Source organism: Dromaius novaehollandiae, chromosome 15 (genome assembly GCF_036370855.1).
Source record: "Dromaius novaehollandiae isolate bDroNov1 chromosome 15, bDroNov1.hap1, whole genome shotgun sequence".
In the NCBI taxonomy this organism is placed as follows: domain Eukaryota; kingdom Metazoa; phylum Chordata; class Aves; order Casuariiformes; family Dromaiidae; genus Dromaius; species Dromaius novaehollandiae.
The window spans coordinates 20436949-20460732 of NC_088112.1; the positions used below are offsets into that span (position 1 = coordinate 20436949).

General features: G+C 43.1%; 1 protein-coding gene across 1 annotated transcript in view; it reads left to right on the forward strand.

Annotated features, from left to right (window-relative positions):
- Positions 1 to 13616: 13616 nt before the first annotated feature.
- FSTL4 (follistatin like 4) overlaps positions 13617 to 23784 on the forward strand; it is a 433157-nt gene continuing 422989 nt past the window's right edge. Inside the window, exon 1 of the mRNA XM_064521140.1 lies at positions 13617 to 14091. The gene's annotated coding sequence lies outside the window, so the exon portion shown is untranslated. The remainder of the gene's footprint in view (positions 14092 to 23784) is intronic.

A 23784-nucleotide genomic window follows, 5' to 3' on the forward strand; every position in this document is an offset into this window, starting at 1 on the left:
CCCATGGAGCCAGCCTGGCCCACACCAGGAGGGGCTTTGAGGTAGGTAATTATCCTCATTAGCTACATACAAAGCAGGCTCATAAACACACCTTAGCCCGGCCGTGGGCTGCAGCTTGGGGCTCCCTGCCCGCCCGCCCTCCCGCAGAGGCGACGTGCAGCACCAGCGCGAGGGGCAGACGGGGCCGCGGGTTCAAAAGCCTCCGCAAAAGGAAGCTCCAGGTCTGATATTTGGACTCCCCTTTCTGTAACGCTGCTCGCTCGCCTCAGGGAGCCTCTCCGTTTCATCACACAGCGCCTCATAAACCCAATTTCTTAAAAGCTCCAGCAGCTCTTAGGCAAACGGCCCTCTAAAGCCACTTCTCCGAGCAGTGGCAATTCCTGTGCCTCCACCGTAGCAATCTGCTCTCCTAGATTTGCTGCGTGCAGGTGAAGCAAGACAGCTATATAGGCTTAACCTTCATAAAAAAAAATAAATGAGGCTCTTCCCTTTATCGCTTTCTTCTCCAATTCCTTCACTCTTCCGTGTTTCTGTGATTGATTTGATGTGGACAAACCCTGCCGTGCAGCGGGGCTGCCCGCACGGGACCTGGGTCTCCCGGCAGGTGCTTTAATTTGGAGTAGCCCACCAAATGAGCTGTCGTTAAGCCCAAAGGCCTTGTGAGTTTTGCCCCAGTCAAGTCCTTGAAGGCTGGTCTGAGCGAGAAAATAAATCCATGTGCTGGTGAGCCGGGGAGGTATGGCAAAAATGTCTTCTGTAACATGCTGCTGTGACACTGAGAAGAAGAGAAGGAAGCAAACCTAGACGGTCTGCTAGATCTTCTCCATGCAGAAAACCACAGTCCCTGCAGTCCAGGGTACATGCACCTTTCATACCCCATTGCCACTGTGCTTTTTACACCCTTATGAATAATTTCAGAATAGAACGGAAGAAGAATCAAAATAGCCCTGGAGCTGCCGGACCAAGTGGGGTTTGTTGCCACCAGCAGCAGCTGGCTGTGGCAGACAGGGGAAGGCAGTTGCCCCCCTGCCCTTCCCCCTAAAGCTAGTTTTATGAAACAAACCAGAATTTTATATTCCTTTTTTTCCCCCTTCCTTTGTCATTTGCACTTCAAACTCTGGATGGCCAAGGCCTGGCACAACAGATGTAATAAAAACTCTCTCCTGATTGAAATGTTTTCAGCTTTCTATCGTGGAGTCTTCCTGGCTCTTAAACGTCATCTTTAATCTCTAGTTCCAACTTCATATCATCTAGCAGTTTTTGGTGGCCTCAAGGCTGGAGCTTGATTGGTTGGTGTTAGTGCTTTCCAGATGGGGAGCTTGGTAGCGCCTCGTGATGTTTGAGCAATTAGACCAAACCGTAAAAATAATATCTTGTAACCTATTCCCCATAAGAGATCATCTATCCTAGTAAATATAGCTGGGGAAAAAAAATCCTATCGACATTGATACACATTCCCCTCCACGTTTTCATAACCTTGGTGGCTAAGTTACACAAATATTTCATCTGCTGAATGCAGACTTGACTTTAGAAAGTGTGTATTTCAGCTCTCCATAAATAAAAATAATGGGCCTAATTTTCATTTTTGCTGGGAACTATTTGTATCCATTTGGGAATAGATCCTCAGCTGGCGTGAATTGTCGTAGTGTCACTGGAGTCAGTGGAGTTTGGGACATTTCACACCAGCGTTTGCTGCTGGGTATTTCATGGACCCATTGAGTAAGTGTAAATTTACACTTGCTTTATTTCACTAGGGCTTTGCATAGGGCCTGAGCAGGCCTGAGAAACAGGTCTAATTAAGTTTTGTAACTGAAATCATTATTAAGGTCTCTCTCATTTCCACTGTACAAATATTCCAGCTGAAAGGATTATATTTACAAGTGCTGTTTATAATTAAGCATTTCACTTGATTCACCTGCAAACAGAATGTAAATCATATTTTGCTCTGCTAAAAGGCAAAGAAAAGGGGAAAGTGTCTCCAAGTAACTTATATTACGTTCAGTGGCAATAGCCAATAAAAACACAGGTCTGTGCAAATACAGATTTGTTGAAGTCTGTGTATTTTATTTGCAAAGCTGCTTTATTTCAGTTGGGCTCTATGGGGCATAGGAGTGGGAAGAAAAGACTGACTCAGTCATATTTTGCCTTGAAAAGAGAGGCCTTCCTTAACAAAAAGCTGCCTTCAGCTAGACCTACGTGCGGAGTGCTCATGCTCCTCTCATGACGCTAGGTCTAGCTTGTTCAAAAATATCACCCTTAGTTCTGTGCGTGTGCGTGTTGGGTTTTTTTGTTTGTTTGTTTGTTTTTGCTGGCATCAAGTTTGGGCAAACCTGCATATAATTCTCCCCAAACTGGCTGGGGCTTAAGGACACTTTTGTGAGTAGAGGAAAGGAGAAGCTTGTTGGGCAGAAGTGCAGCTGGAAAGTTGATAATTCGTCTCAGAAAGAGTTGCACTGGAATGATGATTGCGATCTTAGGTACAGAAAGGATAGGCTAATCTTAACAGCTGCTTTTGAAATTTAAAAACTTGGTTTACTTTTCCACCTGTGAAAGACTTTCACTAAAAATTGCCATCATTGTATGATACCCATATGGATAATGCTGTAGTCTTGGGAGTGGACCTTGCCTTCAGACAAGTACAGCATCCTGCAGGTCTTGCTCTCTTCAGAGGTAAAGTATATATTAAAAACACTGCATCACAAGGAGTCCTCCTCCTCCTCTTGCCCTCTTCAGGCCTCCGGAGGGAAGAGGTCTGGATGGCGGCTTTGAGCTGGGAAGACGGTGGGATAACCCAAAGAGGGGTGAGGGAAGAGGCAGTGCAGGGATGTTGGCAAACTCCCTCTTTCTTGCACACTGTTATGGGTTGCTGTGAAATGAAAAAAAGCTTGTGATATTTCAGCTGCCGTACAAACCATCGGATTTTTGTAGAGACTTTGTAAGCAGCTAAGACCAGGTAAAAACATCCTCTGCAGTGGAAAACTATGGATTCTCTATGCTGAAAGCCACCTTTCCTCTGCCCTGTGTTTACTGACACTGAGAGACTGCTGGGGTCTGCAAATGAGGATGGAGAGTGGCCGTGCTGCCTCGGTGGTGGCTGCTGCAGCGTCCCATGAGCGACGGGCACTCGTGGTACTGCGGGGACTGATTGGCGTCTGAATGTCACCTGGCGCGTGGCATGCCTGAGAGCGGTCTTGGCATGTTATAAGGAGTCTTTCCAACCTGCATTTGTTTAAAAATGCAGGTTTGCAGTGGGCAAATGTGTATTCCTCTTTAATTATGGGGTTTACTCACAATCTGTTTCAAACCAGTCTGTTAAGATCTATGGGGAGATTAAATCCATACTTTGCCCCGCCTTGGGTAGGGGAAAGCTGTCTAGAACAAGATGTTTAGATATGAAGGAAATCCTTCTAAGCAGAGATAAGAAAAAAGCTTGTCGAAGCGTAGAAAGATGAGAATAGCCAACTCCTTTGGTACTTAGTGGCCCTGTTACAGATCAGATTTTCTTGAAATAAATGAGCTCCCAATGTTATTTTAAGGCTTCTGGGTTTTGTTCCTGCATATAGAAGGAGACTTTGAAAAGCAGAGGGCACTTCTTTACTCCACTACCTTGGAAAGCCAACACCCTGGAGTGATACTGTTCTTGTGGCCAGCTTCTTTGAGCTTGTCTTCTCTGCAAAATTTACTTGCACTGTAAATCAAGAGTGGCACCTCGGTTCTTTCCGCTTGCATGTAAGGCCCGACTTGACAGCGATGCTCAGCCTGGCTGCGCAGTGGGGGACGGCGGGTGCTCAGGTGGAGCTGGCGCGGTGCTGCGGTTGCTGCCCCAGTCCCTCGGACACCCGATAGCAGCAGCCTGGGCGATCGCGAGCACTTCCAGCCCCCCGCTGTCCTGGGGGGTCCTGAAACACTGGACAGACTATTCCCGAGTTTTCTGTAGAGTGATTCACGGAGTGGCTTGCTTTATGGCTGCAGAAAGATAGAGGCTGTTCTCCTAGAATGGTGCTTGGTGTATTTCTATTTAATTGAAAAATGTGTGGTTGCGTTTTTAATTAGTGGGTGTCCTCATTGAGCCTTTGGAGAGATGATTAATATCGAGGACCAGAATTCTTTGGCCCAAATGAGCAGGCTGCTTGGGTAGTTTTAAACCTCTCTGCAGGGATCCTTGGTGTCCGCAGACTTTTCCTGAGCTATCTTCTTCCTTTATTTGTTTAGTTACCTCTGTTTAAATAAAATAAATAAGGAAAGCATAGCATTTGCATTAAGTGAAATTAACTTTAACGAAAACAACGTCCAGTAATGAAGTCATAATGATTCAGCAGAAGCAGTAGCTTTCTAACCCAAGCTTCCCATCCATCCGATTGTTCTGTCGGATAAGGCTTTTGGGATACGACACCTCGGATAGAAAAATAACAAGGGGTACTGGAGTCACTGTGTAATTTCATGTTATTGGTGAAGTACAGAGGAGAGAGGTCACAGCTGCACTCCTCAGTTATTTCATGTTTAGATATTACTGTTATTCTCTGTATGGACACCAAGTACTTATTTGCATTATGAAACGTCTTGTAGCTGCTAAGAAAATGTAAATTAATTAATGTGAATGCTACGGATGAAGTAACTTTGAAATTATACTCCTGATGTTAGCTAGGCCAAAAATGGGCATGATTTCATATTCAGGCTTGCACATAAACATCAAAGCCTTTTTATAGCTATGATTTCTTACATTCCCACTGGTCAGCTAGCAGCTCTAGGCCTCTGATCTTTTTTTATAGCGGTTTTAATAAACTATTATTTTTATTTCTTCAGCTCTTCCTATAAGAAGAGGCTTTTTTCAAAAAATCTCTACAGAACCAAAATCTGTAGCCTTTATCTACAAATCTAAGTCATGCTTTTCGTTCGATAAATAACCCAAAACTTAGCTCCTGTTGCTCACTGAGTTTCAATAGCCACAGACTGAGGAGCCCGCTGTGGCTGCCTTTCTCAGGATCGTGCTGAGTGGAGCTGCTCTGAGCAGGTTTAGGAAATGCAGCATTGCAAATGCTGGCAGCAGACGAAGCTTTTCCGTTTCTGATGATGCTGACCCCAGCGGAGCTGAAAAGGTGGTAACAAAGTGTAATTCTTCAGCCTCCCACAAAATGAGAGTGTTTCAGAAGATTGCAGCTCTGTCTGAACGGACGGGGGGGTTGGCACGGGGTTTTAGACGGTCATCGCCACTGTGTTTCCGGATAGTGGTGGTGTGCGTTGCAGTAACGCTGGAGCGTGCCCTCTGCGGGGGGACGGTGCTGGGGTAGGTGGGGGGAAGGCTCAGGCAGTGCTCAAATGGGAGCCTGGGGATGGATGGGATGTTCGCGCCTCTCCATCGCAGAAAAGGGAATCTCGGGCTCTGCAACCGGCCGTGCTGCCGAAACAGCAGCTGCCCTGATAAACGTGTCATCCAAGCAGCGTGGGAACAGCCAGTGTTTGTGGCTGCCTAAGAGAAAGTCTGCACAAATGCAGGTTTCAGATAAACTTTTCCTGGACTTCAGCTGTTTCTATGACACCAGCTGAATGGGGAGAGAAAAAACAAACCCCTAAGCCAACACATTTCAGAGCCTTGGCTCCATCCCCTTGTGATTTTCTGGGGTGTGTTGCTTTTCCAGTTGTGTTGCTCTTTCAAAATACTTTGGGCTTTCTGCTGGCCGCTTCGTTCATTCTGTCAAAGCTTCAGCTTCTTCTGTGTAGCAAGGACTGGTGAAGGAAAAAGAGTGAAGCAGTGGGTCGGGGGGAAGATGCAATACTGGTATGCCACCATGCATCAGTGAATTAGATTGTTTCCCCTTTTTTCAAATGCGTTTTGCAAGAGTGTTTACTAAGGGGATTAAATTGAAAGGAAATGGAGACAATCTGATTTATGCACTGATACAGATTGGGAATAATTCAGTACTGAGTTGTGTTAAAGTACAACCAAATCAGTGCAATTCAAGCCCACAGGGAGCTTGTGACTTGTTTAAATGTAACCGCTATTAAATATAGAACACACATGTAGCTTCCTATTCCATACCCAAATAAGATAATACAGCTTATAATTATTAGTAAATTGTGAACAAATGTTTATACCATGTTTCCTTAGAGGTACTTAGTATTTTCTTCCTGGTGGGAAGTGCATTGTTAACGCAGGTTATGATGCGATGGGTAATTTTTAAGCTGATGGAAGATCATGCTTCTCATCTACCTCTATTGCTATAGCAATTGTTTTGTCGTGGTGTGAGTCAGATGATACCACTGAAAACGGCCCTGTAGAATCCGGGGAAAAAAGGAAATAAAAGGGAATGGTTTTCAGTTGAATCGGTGGGCATATGGTTGGTAGAACCGACACAAGGAAGGGAGTGTTACTTCATTCTGTAATTTTATACCTAGGCTATAAAACATATTGTACTTAGTTTAAATTACCTGCCTTTTCTTTCAACCCTATTTTCGCTCTACTTTAGGTATTTATCCTTCGGTTATCCTAGATAATTGAGAGCCAACTCTTCAATTTACAACTGAAAATGAAACATCTTCATTACTGTGGTGCTTTGGAGCTCTAGCCAAGGGTTATACTCTGGTTGCGTTAGATACTGTACAATCATACCTCAGAAAGATGATACCTGCCTTAAAGACCTTATAATCTACTGAGAAGACAAAGAAAATGTATGTGTCTAATTATAAGAGAAGGGTTGGATGAGTGGAAGCCTGGGAATGCAATAACCAAGTCATGGCATACCATTCATACGGGTTATTATCAAACTTTTCCCTGCAGATAGGATGTGATTCTTCATGCAAGTTCTGCCTGAGTAAAACTTGAAAACTAGGAAAATTTAAAGGCCATGTGCTAGTAGATTAGGTAAATAAAAACATAATGTAATTGGACTAGATGCTAATTTCATTCTTCTGGGTTACAAATGATAGAGAAAGGGTCACATTTCTTCAGGCTATCTGAAGTTGCATGGATGTATTTTCTCGGCTTTTCATAACTCACAGTTCAAGATGCAGTATCAATTTCACTGTTATCTTTTTAGCCATGGAAAGTCCCTTTTGTAATGCTGTGTGCAGAACTGAGCCTTCTGCTCTGACTGGACCAATGCCAAGGGGTTGTGTGTTTATATCTCTCCCAACTGTGTTTGGAAACAAAGTGGATATTAAATGACAGGACAAATCAGTTGGGCTGGAAGCTTCCAGCTCAAGTAATTACAGTTCTGTAATCTCTTGCCTCAAAACTTGGTGTTACAGATACCAGGCTCCAGGCATTACGTAAATAGCAGTTAAATGTGGTGTATCTAATCCTAGCCCAGCCAGATCCTGACCCAAGAGATCATGCTACGACTCTGCAAATCTGAGAGGGAGAATGGGGGAAGAGTCTGCTATGCTCTGCTGGGATCAAAGTCGGAAGGCTTTCTATGAAGTTGACCTTATGAACAAATTGAATTGATAATGCATGCAAAAACAAAGGCTACTTACCGAACCAGGCATTGCTGTGTAGATGTGTGTGTAGGGTAACAGCGAAGGGAAGTGAGCTTGGGAAGGAATATTGTCCTTCACAAAAACAGCTCTAACGAAGGCTACCAGAATAGCCCTATCTAAGGCTTTGCACGCATTTTGAGTTATTTAGCCCTTTGCAGAGGAAGCAACATGATTTTCCCTATTTCGCTTGGGGTTGAAAACCAGAGATGGAACAAAGTGGAGTGTTTTGCCTGAGGTTTGATATCAGTTCATAGAGCACATCTCAACAGGAAGAGTTCTGGGTTTAATATTAGGCTTCTGACAGGCTAAATAATTTTGATGTACTGAGTCTGTTGTCTTCAACACTGTATCCTTAACACTTTATTTCAGTGAATCTCTCTTGAAGCTTCCCCACCCCATCAGTTGTCCTATCACAGCACACAACAGGATTTTCCAGCCCTTATCCTTGTGGGAGGTTCTGGCTAAACAAAATTGGCCTGAAATTAGCAGTTTGGACTCTCTTTAAAATGTTGTAGATTAACAGGTGAGAATTTGAGATAAATTCCAGCTGGGATTTAAGAACTGCATCCTGTGCCTCTGGACTGGTATCTATAGAATGGTTTACAGCTGGGCTTGTACCCAGCTGTATCTACACCTGCAGATCAGGATCCCAAATAAAAAGCAGGCAGCCCATCAGCTTCAGCTTCTGCCTGGGTGCCTGTAGAAGAGGGATGAGGTGTGGTAGTGTCCAAGGAGGTAGCTGATGCATGTTTTTTGTATATATGTTTGAACTGACATATTTAGAAATCAAGAGTCTTGCCAGTTGTGGAGTGCACAGTGTGAAGTAGAAGCTTTTTTATTGTGGCTTTTGATTTCTTGAAATTTGGATGTTTGCAGAGGGAATAACCTTCCTGTTTCTTAGGGTGGGTGCAGCATGTTACAGGCAAGCAGCCTTTTGCCTATGGAAACTTCCCTCAGCTCTTGCTGCTGACTTTAGCTTTAAGCTGAAACATGGCCTGCTAGAGTGAAAAATAAATTGTATTACTTCTAGTCTGTGGGAACAGGTATGTTAAGCAGAAGGCAGGGTGGAAGAGAAGCATGGATGTGTATGTGAAAGAAATGTTTAGAGGAAAACAAGCCAGGAACATGTAGCTATGATAAATCAGCCTGAAATTTTTAAAAGCAGTGTAGTTTCTCATGAAATATGGAATTATTTCCTGTAATTAAAATTGACTATTCTGATAAAACTTTTTTAAAACTTTGAAATATCTAGAGAAAAGCCCTGAAGACTGTACTTAAAGAACTAATGGTGCATCTTCTGTGTCCTCTATTTTCCATCTTGGCAGAATCCCTGTGAATGTTTTAATGAAAACTTCCACTCCACCCTGGGCGTATCTCTCAGTCTGTCTTAAAACACTGGCACTGGTTTGTGAGCAGTTGTTTCACTTTCTGAATATAATTCTTTCATTTAAAGTGAAGGTGTACGATTAAAGTGTGCTTCCCTGATGGGTATTTTCATAATCCAGGTATCCAGCTGGTCACTGATAACTAGCTATGAATATTCCAGGTTGGGCCTGTTGCACTGGAAGATAATTTAATGCATCCATCATTTCTGCCTCGGTCACACCACCTGTCTCCAGGGTTTTCCAGTTAATTGAAGGAAAGTTGAAATACTGCTAATCACTGTCTTGTTATTCTTTCACGCTCCCTCTACCTCATCATCTAGCTGCTTCATGTGATGTGCCTCCTGTCCTGGGTGACTTCTCGTGTTTCCTCCCTGTTTGCCCTTTGTTCCTCTCTCCTGTAGTCTGTCTAACTCATCTGTAGTGGGTGTAAATGTATATGCATTTTGTAGGAGGTGACAATTTCGGGCTGTGCGTTCAGCCTGTGCCTTAATGAGCTCTGTCACCATAAAAACACCCCCTTCCTGACTGCTTTGACCCAGTGGGTGTTGCAGGTAACAGCTAAGACGTGTCCTTACGGTAACTCCTCCGGGGTTACTACTGTGAAGATGGAGCTTGTGGCCGTGAGGAGTCTTTAATGTGCCACCAGGAAGGATGGGAAATGTTGGAGGGAAGATCCTGGGTGGGGGGTGCGGGCCCGGGAGCCCGTGGTGCCCTGAGGGTGCTCCAGCCCAGTGCCAGGTACCCTCCTTGGGGCGAAATACTGTGTTTATTGGTACATGGCATGCGTTTTACTCATGTGATTTCTACTTGAGGATGCTGGCGTGGTTCCTCAGCCTGAGGCGAGGTGACTTTGGGTGCGAGGGGAGAGCTGGACGTTGAACCGCAATGGGGTGGGGGTGGGGGGCTCACAAAAGCAGCTGCCCAGCCCCAATCAGTTTCAAATTTCTTGTTTTCCTTCGTGTTTCACCAGCATGGCTTTCTCTTCCTGAGTGCAGTAAGAGCCTGAGGTGGTGCTGGGCTTTCTCACCTGGCCCCGGGTTGCCACCACTGCTGCCTGGGAGCAGAAGCCGCAGCGCGGGAGGGCCCTGTCCTGCCCTGCGTCACGGTAAGACCCCCATCGACTTCCTGGCTCTGGTTTTTTAAGGAAATTTCCCCCAGTTCTGGTACTCGTTCTGAGAACTGAACTTCCCATGTTGTTTTGGTTCCCCCGGGTGTTTTTTTACGCTGTGGTTTATCGTTTCCTGGCCTTGTCCGCGAAGGCCCAGTGGCTCTGGGTGCACCAGGGCTGTGACTGAGGGGAAACCTGCCTGTCACCGCTTCCCAACCCTTATTTCCCCCCTGTTTCCCCCCCCCCCCCTTTCCTTCACTGTCCTCCTAGTGTTTGGACTTTTGTTTAGGATTTGGGCCGGGTAGACACAACCAGTCCGGGTGGGAAGGGCGTTATGAAGCTGCCCATGGCGGTGGGGGGAGGGACACAGAGGCCTGTGGCAGTGAGGCGCCTGCCTTCCTGACCGGCTGACTATGCGGCTTCTCCTCGTTAGGCATCTGGCAGCTGCCCTGCGGTGTTTTTAATAAAGTAGAGCGGGAGCACGTGGGTCGCGTGGGGTGGTGCAGGCGTAAGGAGGTCGGTGGTGGGGAGCCGGCTCCCGCTGACCAAACAGCCCATTTCTGTTCGGGGCCAGTCTCTGGAAATGGGTTATTCTTCCGTCTGCAAGAGCCCTCCTTGAGCAGGGCGTTCCCAGGGGATGAGGCCCGCGATTTGGGCCGACGCAATGTGCTTTTGGGCTCCGGGAAGCAAAGCAGGGGCTTTTCCGTGCCCACGAGATGGGTGTGCGCGAGCGGAGCCTGTGTTCAGGGAAATGAAGCTTGTGAAGATAAACAGGGCTAATAATCCCACCGCCGTCCCCAAACGCGCACCCCTGCTCAAACAAGGGACAGATAATGCAAACGGTGCCAGGAAAAGCGCTTTGGAGAGTGTCAAACCACGTGGCAAAGCCAATATATTGCTCTGCGGCCTCCAATTAGAGACTTGCTGCTGTATAATTAAGTTTCTGACGACACTGTATTTAAAGTCATGTTGGTGCTTTCATTTATAAACACAGCTTTGCAGGTGCCCGAGCTCCCAGCTGGAATCTGGCTTTCAGGATCTAATTCCAGAAGTGATTTTTATTTTGCCTGGAGGAGGAGGGGGGGGGGAATCCACTGAGTAGTTAAATTACACAGAAGGGAAAAGAATGAGAGATTTCAGTATGTTTTAGCTCCTCTTTATGTTCCAACTGTGGATATCTGTGTTTTATTACAGACATGGGGGTATGTGTGTGTACACAGGCTTGTGCACCTCTGTAAATTAGCAGTAATCAGGTTATTAGAACCTCTGCTCTCCAGCTTATTTGGTACTTTGCAATTTATGTAAAGGACATTAGTTTGTCTAAGGCGATGATGTGCCCAAGCAGGAGTTTCTGGCCCTAGGAGATGGCCAGTGCTTCCCTGGCCTGAGAAATCACTTTCCATAACAGGGAAAACAGTCTAATGAGACTTTTTTGAATATCTTAAACACTCACAGACAGGTCATTACAGTACAATTAGAGCCAAATGCTGGTGCCCACTGGTCTTCTTGATTAGTTTTTTTTCTGTGTTTGTTAAAATCATTTGGAGCCCTTAAAGCCAGGGAGGCTGCCAAGCCCTCCTGGGCTGGGGAGGGCTCTCGGCGACCTGCTGCAGGAAGGGACGGTGGACTTGTGTGATTTGTTTTTTTATTCCAAAAGGCATTTGTTCGATCAAATTCAAAAGACATAAATAATGATACCCACAGAGCTGTAAAATTGTGTGTGTTCACTTCCTGAGGACTAAACCATTTGATTTGGTCTCGCTAAAGGTCTGAAATTTCCAAATGGATAACTGAACTCCAGAGTCCATTAAGCAAGGTAATTTACAATGTTCTCAAGCTTTGCCTGTGGAAACACATTAACACAGTTTCTTCTTCGGCTTGTGGAGAAGTCATTATTCTAAGCACAAAAAGGAAGGGGAGGGGAAGATATTTTGATGCCGAAGAAATCATTTTGCTCTTTAAGAGTTTATTTGTAGTGTTTGTGCCAGTACAGTGGTGTTGAGTGACACTGAGATCAAAAAAAGCCTTTGAAAATTGATGAAAGGAGCTGGGTAGGAGCACTGTGTTCCCATGTAGGAGTGCTCACACATGCAGGTACCCAGCTAGGTAGCTCTGTGTGATGGCACCTACTGCAGCAACACAAATCTACATCTCTGTTTAGCTATGATCTAACAAATGAAAGATAAAGACAGTCCTTACAGCAGCCCCAAAAGATACATCTTGGTGTATCTTGACCAGTCCTGAAATTTCTAATGAGCAAAACATACATGAGGAGTCTTGGTAACTTGTCCCTGGTGCCACCTCTGATAATTTCACACCTCCAGAGATATCCTGAGGATGACTGATTGCTTGCAATAAGATCAAGGTTTTTTCTTGATATTTTTGTCTTCCCCTTTTTATGCTGAATGAGTATGCTTCTCTTCTTGGCATGAGAAGAGGAATAGATTTGGGGAAAATAAGTGATGTGAAAAAAGGTTTCTTGGCCAGGATATGGGCATACTTTATTTCTTGAATCTCTGCTTTCCTTCTGTAAGTGAAACTGCTACTCCTGTGTTCAGGTGAAACAGATGCTCAATGGCATCTACAGATGAAACAGAGGTACTATAAATTGTTACTGGTAGTTAATGGATAGTGATTTTTTTATTCTAATTTTTAAGAGAAATGGAATTTATCAGTGGTTATCAGTACTTTCTCTTGGAGAAATGGCTGATGTAATCCCATTGTACAGTTTAATGTGCTATTTTCCTTTGTTAAGATGATCCTGCCAAAGGTGTGGAACAGCTGTGGAAAGGGATACCAAAATAAGTAGCCCATGTTATTTAAGTAGATAGGCAACTCTAACTTTACACTACTCTTTTATGTTTCCAATAGAAAATTCTTTTAGCATATCAGTATTGGGAATTAGCAGTAAATCTTGCTTCTCTATTGTATGCTAGCTAAGCAAACACTGTATTATCTGAGTACTCAAGTCATCTATGAAAAATTCACTGGGAGTTGATAACATTAGTAGGACCTCTTTCATTTTAGCATCTCTAGGAAGATCTACACTAAGTCAGTGTTGTATAAAAACAGATAAGCCAGGCAGCAAAGGGTCTCCTTAAGATGAAGTTAAGGGCTAATTAGCCATTAGCTAATTGGCTTCACCTGGTCTTTCTTGGCATTTTTAATGATTAGATGCTAATGTGCATTTATATTGGTGAGGGGGAAATGCTGGTTTGAGTAACTGTATTTTCTTGTTGACTTAGGAAATGGTTTCTAGCTTCCTTTGGTGAGAGTTCATGTCTTGCTAGTAGAAAGTTATTCTCTTTCTATTGACTTCACTGGTCACATTCTTTCAGAGGTTTTGTTGCTTTTTTTGGCATGATTGTTGCAATTTTTTGATTAATTTTTGCTTTACTCAATAGTCTCCAGGAACTTGCTCTTCCTGCTTGTCCCAGCTTGTAAGCCTTATGGCTGTAAGAGGGTGGTCCTGCAGATGTTAGCAAAAATGAGCTTATAAAAACGTGTTTTAAATATCAATTTGACCTGAAGTAGCTTCCTACTGACTTTTTTGCCTCTGGTATAGCATCAAGCAGTGGTAGGTAGTGTAGTTTGCTTTTAGGGTCTGCTTGCTATCTGCTGGTTGAAATTCGGGTAGACTGTTCGAGCACAGGAGGTGTGCACAAGGGTAGGAAAGAAGGGAGAGTATAGGTAGGATATTGCTACAAGAAGAGATGCATTTGCAGGAGAAGCTCACTTCAAGCCTATTTAGAAGGGTGGCAGTTGAAAGATGAAGTATGAATATGCATACAGGAACAAATGCCATTGGGAAGTTGTGGGCATTTACCTCTCGTTTTATTATTTGTGCCAATGCTAGTGAAAGGAAAACTGTCTTTGAAGAAATTTCCATGCCAGACAAGTAACTGTGGAACTCGGTACCAGGAACCAGTGTTTTAGCCAGATGTTTAAGAACAGTTAAGAAATGACTGAGCAAGAAAGAGCATTGGAAAACAGCAGCAAAAGAGAACTCCAGAAGATAATACAATAATAAGGCAATATCCTGTATTTGTAAAAGTAGAAGATGCATAGAAACAAACTAGTTAATTGAAACCAGAACAATGAAGATAAAAATGCCCCAAACAGGTATTTTATGGTGATTAGTAATCTGTTTGTTGTGTGGGCATACCTGTGTGTTCATGCATATCTGTGTACGTATTATCCTTGTGTTAATAAGGATGATTTGGACAGAAGTACTTGGGTGTATGGGTTTTTTTGTTTGTTTTATGTTATTCTTCCTTTTTCTTGCTTTTTCAACTTCTCATCTGTTTCATATCCAAAGCTTTTAAAAAGGTGAAAAATGGAGGTTCCTCATGATGTTTGTCTTGCTTTAAGGTAGTGTCTCTGAAAAATGAATGTGGTACTTCAGGCTTAATCTGCATCTTAGGAGACTTACAGTGCTGGTTGGGTTGTCCATTTTTGCCCAGCAACAAAGGGGTAGATGCAGTAGGCCAAGGTCTTACTCCCAAGTTACTTCACTCTTTGGAGATTTCATTGGAGTCTTTTTGAGCTGCCTGAACTTTCACTGGTTTCTGGGTGAGATTTAGAGCATGTGTGAGTGTGTGCGCCTCTCCCAAGGCTTGCAATTCATCACAGGCTTAATGGTGCTTTCAGGCTTACCATGCAAGGTGAGGCTTGTAAGGTCACCCTCTTTGGAGGTCAGGGTTTGAAGGTCTGGCAAGCTCCTCACTGTACTGTGCTTTAAATAAAACAGGATGTTATTTCCTAGATCGTCTTCTGAGACTTACCACTGGATTGCAGAGTTTGTACATTCCTGAATCGCTGCAGCATGATATAACTAGTGTGATATGAAGGCTCTACAGTTCCAGCTGATGATTCACAGCAGATCATTTGATATTTAGGGCTCTGTTCATTAATAAGTTATGCTCCATTTACCTTGTTTTCTGTGGAATTTATGAGTCAAAAGTGCAGAGTGCACCAAAAATGATCCATTCATCAAATTCCTTTTCTCTCTGTATAATTGGCTAACCCATCATCGCAGCCCCTGGGGGCACATTACACGAGAAGGTGCGTCCTGCCTGAAAGAGCAAAGCGGCCTTAGGAGGGGAAACAAGGATTCAGCTTTTGTTTGAGTCTGCAGGTGCCCCAGCTGGTGTCTTTGAGCTGCACAGGCTAGAAACTTCCCAAGCCAATTCGTTTTCTTGTTTGCTGTATGCATACCCCAGGTGTTGTGACAGGAAAGGATGAGTCCTGTTTGTGAGAGTCCCATTGAAAAGAGCACTTGAAAGCAAACATTTTCTTACCGTTGTGAGAGAAAGAGGGGGAGAGTGGAGGAGAAAAACACTGCTTTGAAAATCTAGATTCACCTGCAGCACCAGCTTGCATCGATGCATGTTAGTATAACTGCGCTTGTGACATGGAATAAAGGTGAATTTGCAGGGTGACAGAGGACCCCCGAGGTGGCAGAAGTCACAGTAATAAAGGCCTGTGCCAGCTGTGGGAATGCAGGGAATCAGTGAGGAGACAGCCAGAAACCAGGAGATGGGAAATGTCCCTGTGCTTGTGAATAACAAGAGAGTGTCTGTGGACTGCAACTTTCCTCTAGCATTTTTAGATGCTGTTTTTCTTTCTTTTTTTAATGCTCTTTTTAGTTAAGAATATAAATACTTGCATGTTGGTACGATTACTTACACATTCTCACAGGCGAGAGGAGGCAATTTAATAGCAATGAAAACAACAGAATAACAATTGCGTACATCCTTTTGATTTTCCACTACTTGATGGATAAAACCCTAAATAGAAGACAAAGCAAATAATAATTAAACTTGCTGCTTTACAGGATAAACTGTGAAAATGTCTTTACTGCTGTCCGCAGTGCAGCGTGAAGATACTCACAATAGCTTTAAATGATCTGTCTAGCTGGTAAAGCAGGGAGACTAATGTAGCTTAATTCACCATTTCTTATACTCGTAGCTTGTTTAAAGCTACTTTGGATAACTAGAGCATACTGCGGTATTGACACGCTCTCTGACTGCCTTCTTTCCATGGGTTATTGGTGAATAACCAACTGTTCAAGGTGATGGGTAACTGGAATGCAGTCTTGCCTCACCTGAGCAGAATGGGAGATGAAGGAAACATGATTTAGAAATGCAAAATAAAATAAATTTATTTGCAAAGAATGGAATTCTGCATCACTAGGCAGCTTATTTCCATTGTTTTCCAGACTTAATTTTGCCAGGATTAGCTGGATAACAGCTAACACTACAACAGACTTGAGAGCTTTGTTTTAAGGTAAAAGGAGATACTGAAACTTGGTAGGAGACTAGACTTCATCTACAAGTAAACTCAACTTTCCCTAGGAATTGTTAAAAATAATCTCGTTTAAAACACCTTTCTTCCTAATGTGAGCTGGATGGGTTACCAGGCAGCACCAGGGAAAAGGAAAACAGTCCCGGTAGTTCCTGGGGGTGGTTCTTGGCTTCCTGCTGTAGGATAAGTCTGCCATTCCACACCATTTAAAAAGAAGTTTGGACTAGTTTATAGGCAGCCTTAAAACTGACATTTGCATTGGGTTCTAGCTTCCCGGTGCTGTCTGTGAGCGAGGCAGAGCTGAAGGTCCCAGGCTGGGCAATTCAGTCATCCTAGGGCAGGACTGAAGCATGGTTCATCATGCACTGCCCTTCTGTGCACACCAGTGTGCTCTTTGCTATGTGTCTTGAACCACAAACTGACACTTCTTGATTTTTTTTTTTTTTTAAGGTCATTTAAGAACGTGCTCAACTGCCCCCATGGGTAGTGGCTCTGGGCTGAGTCTGACTGACCCTGCTGCACCTAAAGGGCTTCTGGGCTGATGTCCCTGTGCACCTGATTGCATCAGGATTACTGCCTGTAGGTGCTGAGTTTGCACAGATCATGGCTTCACCTTTAAAATAAAGACTCACTGGACCTGACCAAGCTCCTGGTGCAAACCTGAAAGAGGGAAAAAGGAATTGCAGGAATTTGCCTTAATTAGTGTAATTCTTAGAGGAAAGAGAACCTCTGTGCATAGGAGAGGAAGTGAGAAGAAAGTATCTGGAAATGTTTTTGAAGGTCATGGCTATTGAATTGGAGCTTTTGTATGAATGCAATTTCTGTTGGGAGTCAAGTGTAATAGTAATGTAATTTACATGAAATATCTGGCCAGGAGCTACGTCTTGGTTCCACTGAAGTTAATGGTGAAAATCGTGTCCTCAGTGGGAGCAGGATTTGATGCCTAGAGTACTGTTTTAGTATTAAAAGTTTATACGCTTCATACAGAAAGGCTATCTTACCTTGCCAGGGTGTTTCTTCTGTGTAGATGTTCGGTTCTTCCATCTTACAATAGAAGTAATGCACCAAATCTCGCTTCCAGTCTACAAATTGTGACAAATGTGTGGTAAAGCAGATTGCTGAAAACATCTGGTAAACAGATAAAAATATAGTTCTCTTAGGCAAACAATCCTCAGAGTGTTGTATACAGTGTGTATAGTAGTTTTTTCCCCCTCAAATTTTGCAGTATAATTGTTCATACTGAATTACAACAGGCAACCTATGCAAACTATGAACAACTTACTTTGTTAATTTTATATGCTTTGATCACTAATCCTGTAGGATACATCTGATTAGTTTTAACTTTTCTTGATTCTGAGTGTCTTGGGCTAATCTCGCTCTGCATTTCTGTACATGCTTTGAAATAGCTTTGGAATTTTGGAAGTTTAAAATTTTTGGTCCATACAAACACTTAATCACTGTCTCATTCAGGGACTGTCACGTGTCATTTTATTCACAAGTATATCGTTAGCACTTTTTATGACCTTATAGTCCTATCAAACCTATACTTCAGTTATGGGTATTACCCTGTCATATCACTTTAGGGGACTGTTAATCTTATAATTAATTCCCACCATAATCTCAATTAAATGTGCAGACACCTTAGCTTTGCACTCTTGTCTATGGAAAATGAATGGTCTCTATTATATACTGATGACTGAAACTGCATTGCCTGTGTATGGAGCTGCTGGGTGCTTTTTTTAACCTTGAAAAGGGTGCCTTGAGGTAGGAAGGTAACACTTCTTATAAACAGAAATGTTCTGGTTTACTTGGTTTTGTATCAGTTCTCCTGCCAGATGTGCAAAAGTAGCAGGGTACTTAAGCATGCAGATGAGAGTAAATTGAAATTACTCACTTAAAGGATTTCAGCAGCTCTCACTGGGTGCTTCTCTGCATCTTTAGGCAGCTAAATACATTTATCAAGCTGTCTGCTAGTCTTCGGAAAGTGGCTGACTGCTTAAGCACAAAGCTAGGTATCCTGCAGCGTAGCAACAACTTTAGGAGGCTGAATGGACTGGAAATTGTAGGTTTAGCAGGCTGGCTAGAGCCAAACGGCCCCAGCAGCGGCTGAAGAGCGCGTGCATGGTGTTGTGTGATATTGCTAGGGAGCTGCGCCGCGCTGGCTCTTGGCAGATTGGTATCCACGTCTTGAAAGCCGGCGTCGCGGGTGTAGATGTCGAGCAGTAGGGATGGCTGGAAAGCAGCAAACTGCTTTCTCGAAGTTTGCCGAATCCCACGTGGGCAGGTGCTTCCCAGAGACGCGTGGTGGCTGTGCGCTGGGAGCAGTCCCGACAGGCAGCACGCTGCTCTCCGGCTTTTGTGGCAGCAGGTTGATTTTGTAAAACTCCATCTACGGGCATAAAGAGACTGCCTGACCGCCTCAGCTCCCCCTCAGACAAAAAGCTAAGTTTTGAGACCTCCCGTTTGTGGAGAAGGCGCTTGAAAACAAAGCGAAAGTCTGCAAACCCAGAGGCAAATAAGAAGATCCACGAATAAACTATTAAAACCAAAGTGCCTCCTGCCCTGGAAAATGTCTCAGCTTCGTGGCTGTGCTTGCAGGAGGATTGTGCTGCTGCTTGCAGCAGGTTTGCGTGGCTGGGCTGCTAGTTTATAGGATGCTGCTGCAAATCTATATCCTGGAGACCTATGGGACTAGGAGAGAGCTTGAGAATGTGCTGTGCAGCTCAACTCTGTTAAAGGCTGAAGAGAGACAAATGTATTAGTAATTTCCAACATTTTCCTGCTCATATTTCATACAAGAAAGTTCCTGAAAGGCTTTAAAAGAATTTTAAATAAATTACCAAGTATTAGCTGTTAACATTAGAGAGTGGAAAAACTTAGTGTACTGAGCACTTGGGTAGGACCTGCCAAAAAAAAGCTGTGGTTTCTGGGTGGATTTTTTTGATGCATCTCTAAGATCTAGCCAAAGAATTATAAGGCTGTATGACTTGAGATACCATAACCTGTTATAATCATTTGCAGGAGAAAAACCTTTTCCTAATCAGTATTGAAGTCTGCCTAATTTGAAGCAGACATTAAGGAATCGAATCCAAAGTGACAGCTGTGTCCCCAGCTGCTACATGGCAGGAGCTAACCTTCACTGACTCTCCCCCCAACAAAGTTGAATCTTAGCTGTCAATTTGCTTTCTTCCTTGTGACTGAGCTTTCTGAGATTGCCATTTACTGTGCTATTATCCTTTAAAACAGCCAGACTGAAAGGTTTCTTATTCTGCCTCTTACTAGGTTCCTAGCATCATGTTGTCCCACCAACGTAGCTGTCCTGACATAATTTTCGTCGGAAGCTGTAGTCATTAACTTGGCATCTGGTCCCGGGTGCAGGATCAGGGCCAGGGAAGAAGATTTACCTTCTCAGGCTGCTGCGAGGCTGACTGTGGTGAACAAAGGCCAGACGGTTATCGGGAGCTTCCAGCCTGTGGACCGCTCCTGGAGAAAAGCAGGCTGGAGCTGGTATATCAGCTGCCACGGGAAAGGCACAGGCATTTAGGGATGGTGATTTGGAGAGGCAACATTTGAAGCCATAGAAAGCACTGGAGGTCTGCTTCATCCATAGTTGAATGTCTTGGATATTTGCATCTGAAAAAGCAGTCGCCCTAGGTGAGGCCTCTAGCCAGCGTCTGTTTTTAACAGCTTTGAAGTCCAATTCACATTTTATTTTGCACTCTTTCTTTTTTCTGAAGGCTCCATTAAGAAGTCCTGGAAGCAAACAAGTATTATCCACAATGCTTCATTTTCATTCAAATTGGTCCAAAATCTTGCATGCTTCAATAGCTACAAACTGGGTGAGTTATTGGCGTATTCAAATAAATAAAAAGAAAAATAGTGCCCGAGTGTAGAAATAAAACCATCATTTGGAGATTGATTCTAGGTGCTAAAGGCATTTATGTTGCACAGGACGCTGCAGCCTCGCTGTTCAGTGGACTAAATTGAAGGTACCGCTGTAATGTTAATAATTTTCTGCCTTGTAAGAAGTCTCTGAAATGAATGTCTAGCAGAGGCTTGCAATTTGGAAGACTGGCCACGCAAACACATTAAGGTTGTTGTCCCCCAATTTCGCTTTTAAATAAGATCTATAAACTTTATACCTTTACCCAGCATTTAATGAGCTTGGCTAGAACAATAAACTGAAGCTTATGAGATAGCATGAATTAAACCTGTTTTCCTTATTTTGACCCTTTTCTTCCTGTGTTACTGTTTAAGGAAGAACAATACTCAACAGCAAGAAAGGATTGCATATAAATGGTGAGGTTTAAAGTAGCAACAGCAGATAGCTATTTATTAATCAAGCATTAGTTATGGTAGTTAAGCATTTAGGGATAATAAACTGTAAGTGCGCTTTCAGTACAAGTTGTGGTTCTTAGAAATGAATATATTGAAGAAAAATTGTTGCACTAAGGTTATGGTTAATATTAATTGCTGAACTTACTGCACAGGTGGCTATGCAGCACTTTTGATACTAAGCAGCAGCTTAAGGAATTGCTTTTATTAATATGTTCAACATGACTTAAATTGTCTCATCAAGGTAAAGCAAGGTAAATAGTGAAGTCTTTCCTGGAAGATTTTCTCATTTTAGCCTTAATGGTAGTGCATCTGCTTTAAAAGGTAGTAGACAAGCTGACTGTTCTTCATCTAGAGAATATATGAAGGCAGAATATAGTTTGCTGCCTCTAAAGATTGCTGTGCTGTGAAATGGGTAGTCGGAACACAAACCTGGCCCTTTAGGTGGGGATTTGGTTATCTGTCTTTCAGCAGGAAATGTGTGTAATCTGTTAATATTAGCAGGCTCAGTGCATGTAGTGGATGACTTGCAGAAAGTACTGACGCTGGTGGGTTATTCCTCACCTGTTCTCCTATCTTTCTTGCATGCGTAATACTGTGTTGGAATTGTGAAAGTATCTAGTTAAAGCAAGAATGTAATTACATTTTCTCAGTAAAAATAAGTAAATACAAGTTAATTATGGAGTATTGTAAATAAAAATCAGTGTGGTAGATAATCATGCAGAACTTGTATGAAAAGCAGAAAATGAGCATGTGTGATCTGGGTTAAGCAGGCAGAGCGATTTAGGCACGTGGTTCGTCTCGGCCGAATGTCGTGGAGAACGCGAGAGCGTGTGTCTGCGTGGCGCAGTGCTGGCATGCAGGGCAGAGGGAAAAAGGTACTCGGAGCTTATCTGAGCTTCCTTCGGTGCTTTGAGAAGAAAACCTTTCCTTGTGGAGGATTACCATGGGAAAAATGTACATGGTGGAAGCAAGCCTTTAGGGTGGAGCTGCTGCAAGCCCAGCATTACTGCTGAGTGCCTGCATCGGCTTGTGGACTAGTGTTGCTCTTTCCGTAGATCAGAACGCTGGAGACATTAAAGAGATTTTTATTGGCTAATCTATACATTTGATTGGCTTTAATGAGCTCTGCAGTCTGTTATTTATATACTGCGTTACTACACAGCAAGCTTTGAAATGCATTAGGTCATTAATGCATTCGCTTTACAACTTGTTGGTTTTGCTGCTCCGCTAACCCCTTGTGGGTGTTCCTGGATATGTGCCTGGGCTCTGGATGAGTCTGCTTTGCCGAAAACAGCAAAAAAGATAGTAATACAATGAGAAACCCAAAGGGGCCCCCGTAAGCGAGAGGCATAGTGGCAGTCTGAATGTAAATTCTTCCCTCGGGACCTGTTAGGACTGGGTCTTGTTAGTCCTGATCCTGGAGAATTCAGACCTTTATTGGCTTGTAACTGGCAGGGATTGGTTCACTTGCAATGGACAGCAAGATAGATAAATAGAGAAAAGGTGTTTCTCAATTTCACTTTTATTTCTTCTATAGTGTAAAATTCCTCGGTGAAGGTGATGTATTCTGTATAAAATTTTATATCCTACTTTTCTTTTTCCCTGGATATTCACTATAATTTTGAGGATGGGAGAAAGGCAAGCACACACTGCTGCTTTCTATCAACAGGCTTTACAAGGTACATCATCACTCATCAAATTGTGGTGGATGTGGCATCTGTGGCAGGGAACGCCTAAAACTATGGTGCAACAAGCACACTTCAGAAGATGCTGAGTGCAAAAGCAGTATTGGATTTTCTTTTGCATCTGCAGTATGTTGGAACTGCATTTTTTTTCCTCAGCTTTGCTCTTTGCCACAACTCCCATATATGCTATTTTTCATGTTTTACCACTGGGTTGGGGTTTAGCATCCTGTTAATGCACATATTTAGCAAAAATAATCTAAATTATATGTTATCATTAATTCTAAATTTCTTATCTGGTAACAAAAGTATGATTTGGCGGCTAAGGTTTGACTTATGCTGCAGAAATCATTTCCCTGCTGCAAAATCTTTTTTTTTCCTCCCCTCAAAAACCTGACATGAGAAAATACCTTTTACTCAGGCTTCTGCACTAGTCATTAATGAGTATCTCAGCTGCAAAATGTTTTAGCAAGTTAGACAAGGCTGAGTGACTGAAAAGTGAAGGTTTTATGCCAGTCATAGGAAAGTAGGTGAGTGCAAATACATAATATCTCTCCAAGCTGACTCATAAAGTACACACTTTGAAGAGCTGAGGCAAATTTGTTTTCAGTAAGAACCTCAAGTGACATTTGGGTATTTGATACAAAGACTCTGTCGCATGGGTTTTTGTGTGTAGGGGAATTAGTTCAGCACTCGGGCACGGGAGCTGGTGCTCTTTCCTGGGCTCAGGCTGGTGCAAGGGCTGTGCCCATTTGTAGAGCTGGGCATAAGCAGGTTAGACTAAGGAATGGGTGCTCTGAAATTGCATTGAGTGCTCAAAAAGCCTTATAAACATAGATAATTGCTTAATTACATCCCCTGCCTGTTATTTCCTCTCTTATGCGTTAGCATAAGAGGAACTTTGTGTGGGACTAGGACCAGTCAGAAGTTGAAACTGCCTCTTGGTGGGAAACTCTGATGTTCCAAAACATTTTGTCTAGAATTAGATTGAAAAGATAACTTTATGTGAAGAAAGAAGATTATATAAAAAACAAGGATGTGAATTATCCAGAACTTTTTATTATTTCACTAATGCTGAATTATTGCATTCCTGGAATTCTGAAATTTTGTTATGAAAAATCAAATCAAGTAAAATATTTTATCATATACTTGAAAATATATTATAGAACACTCAACATACCTAAATGGAAAAAAATTAATATTTCAACATGATATAAAAGTTGAAATTAATTGAGATAACAGGTAAAACACCAGTTTTGGCTTTCTCAGAATACAGTGAGAATTGTCCATATTTCTCTTTGCCTTTTTTCCCTATTTGGCCAAAATGGATTTATTTCTGCAGATCTCTTCAGTTTTGCAAGAGTCAAGAAAACCAGCTCCATCACAAATTGGGCCGGCAGCTCTGGTGGGGTGCCTGCAAGGCCTTGCTTGACTTGTAAGGAATGGTGCTGGGAACCAGTGTCTAGAGTCCCTTAGTAGCAAAATGCTA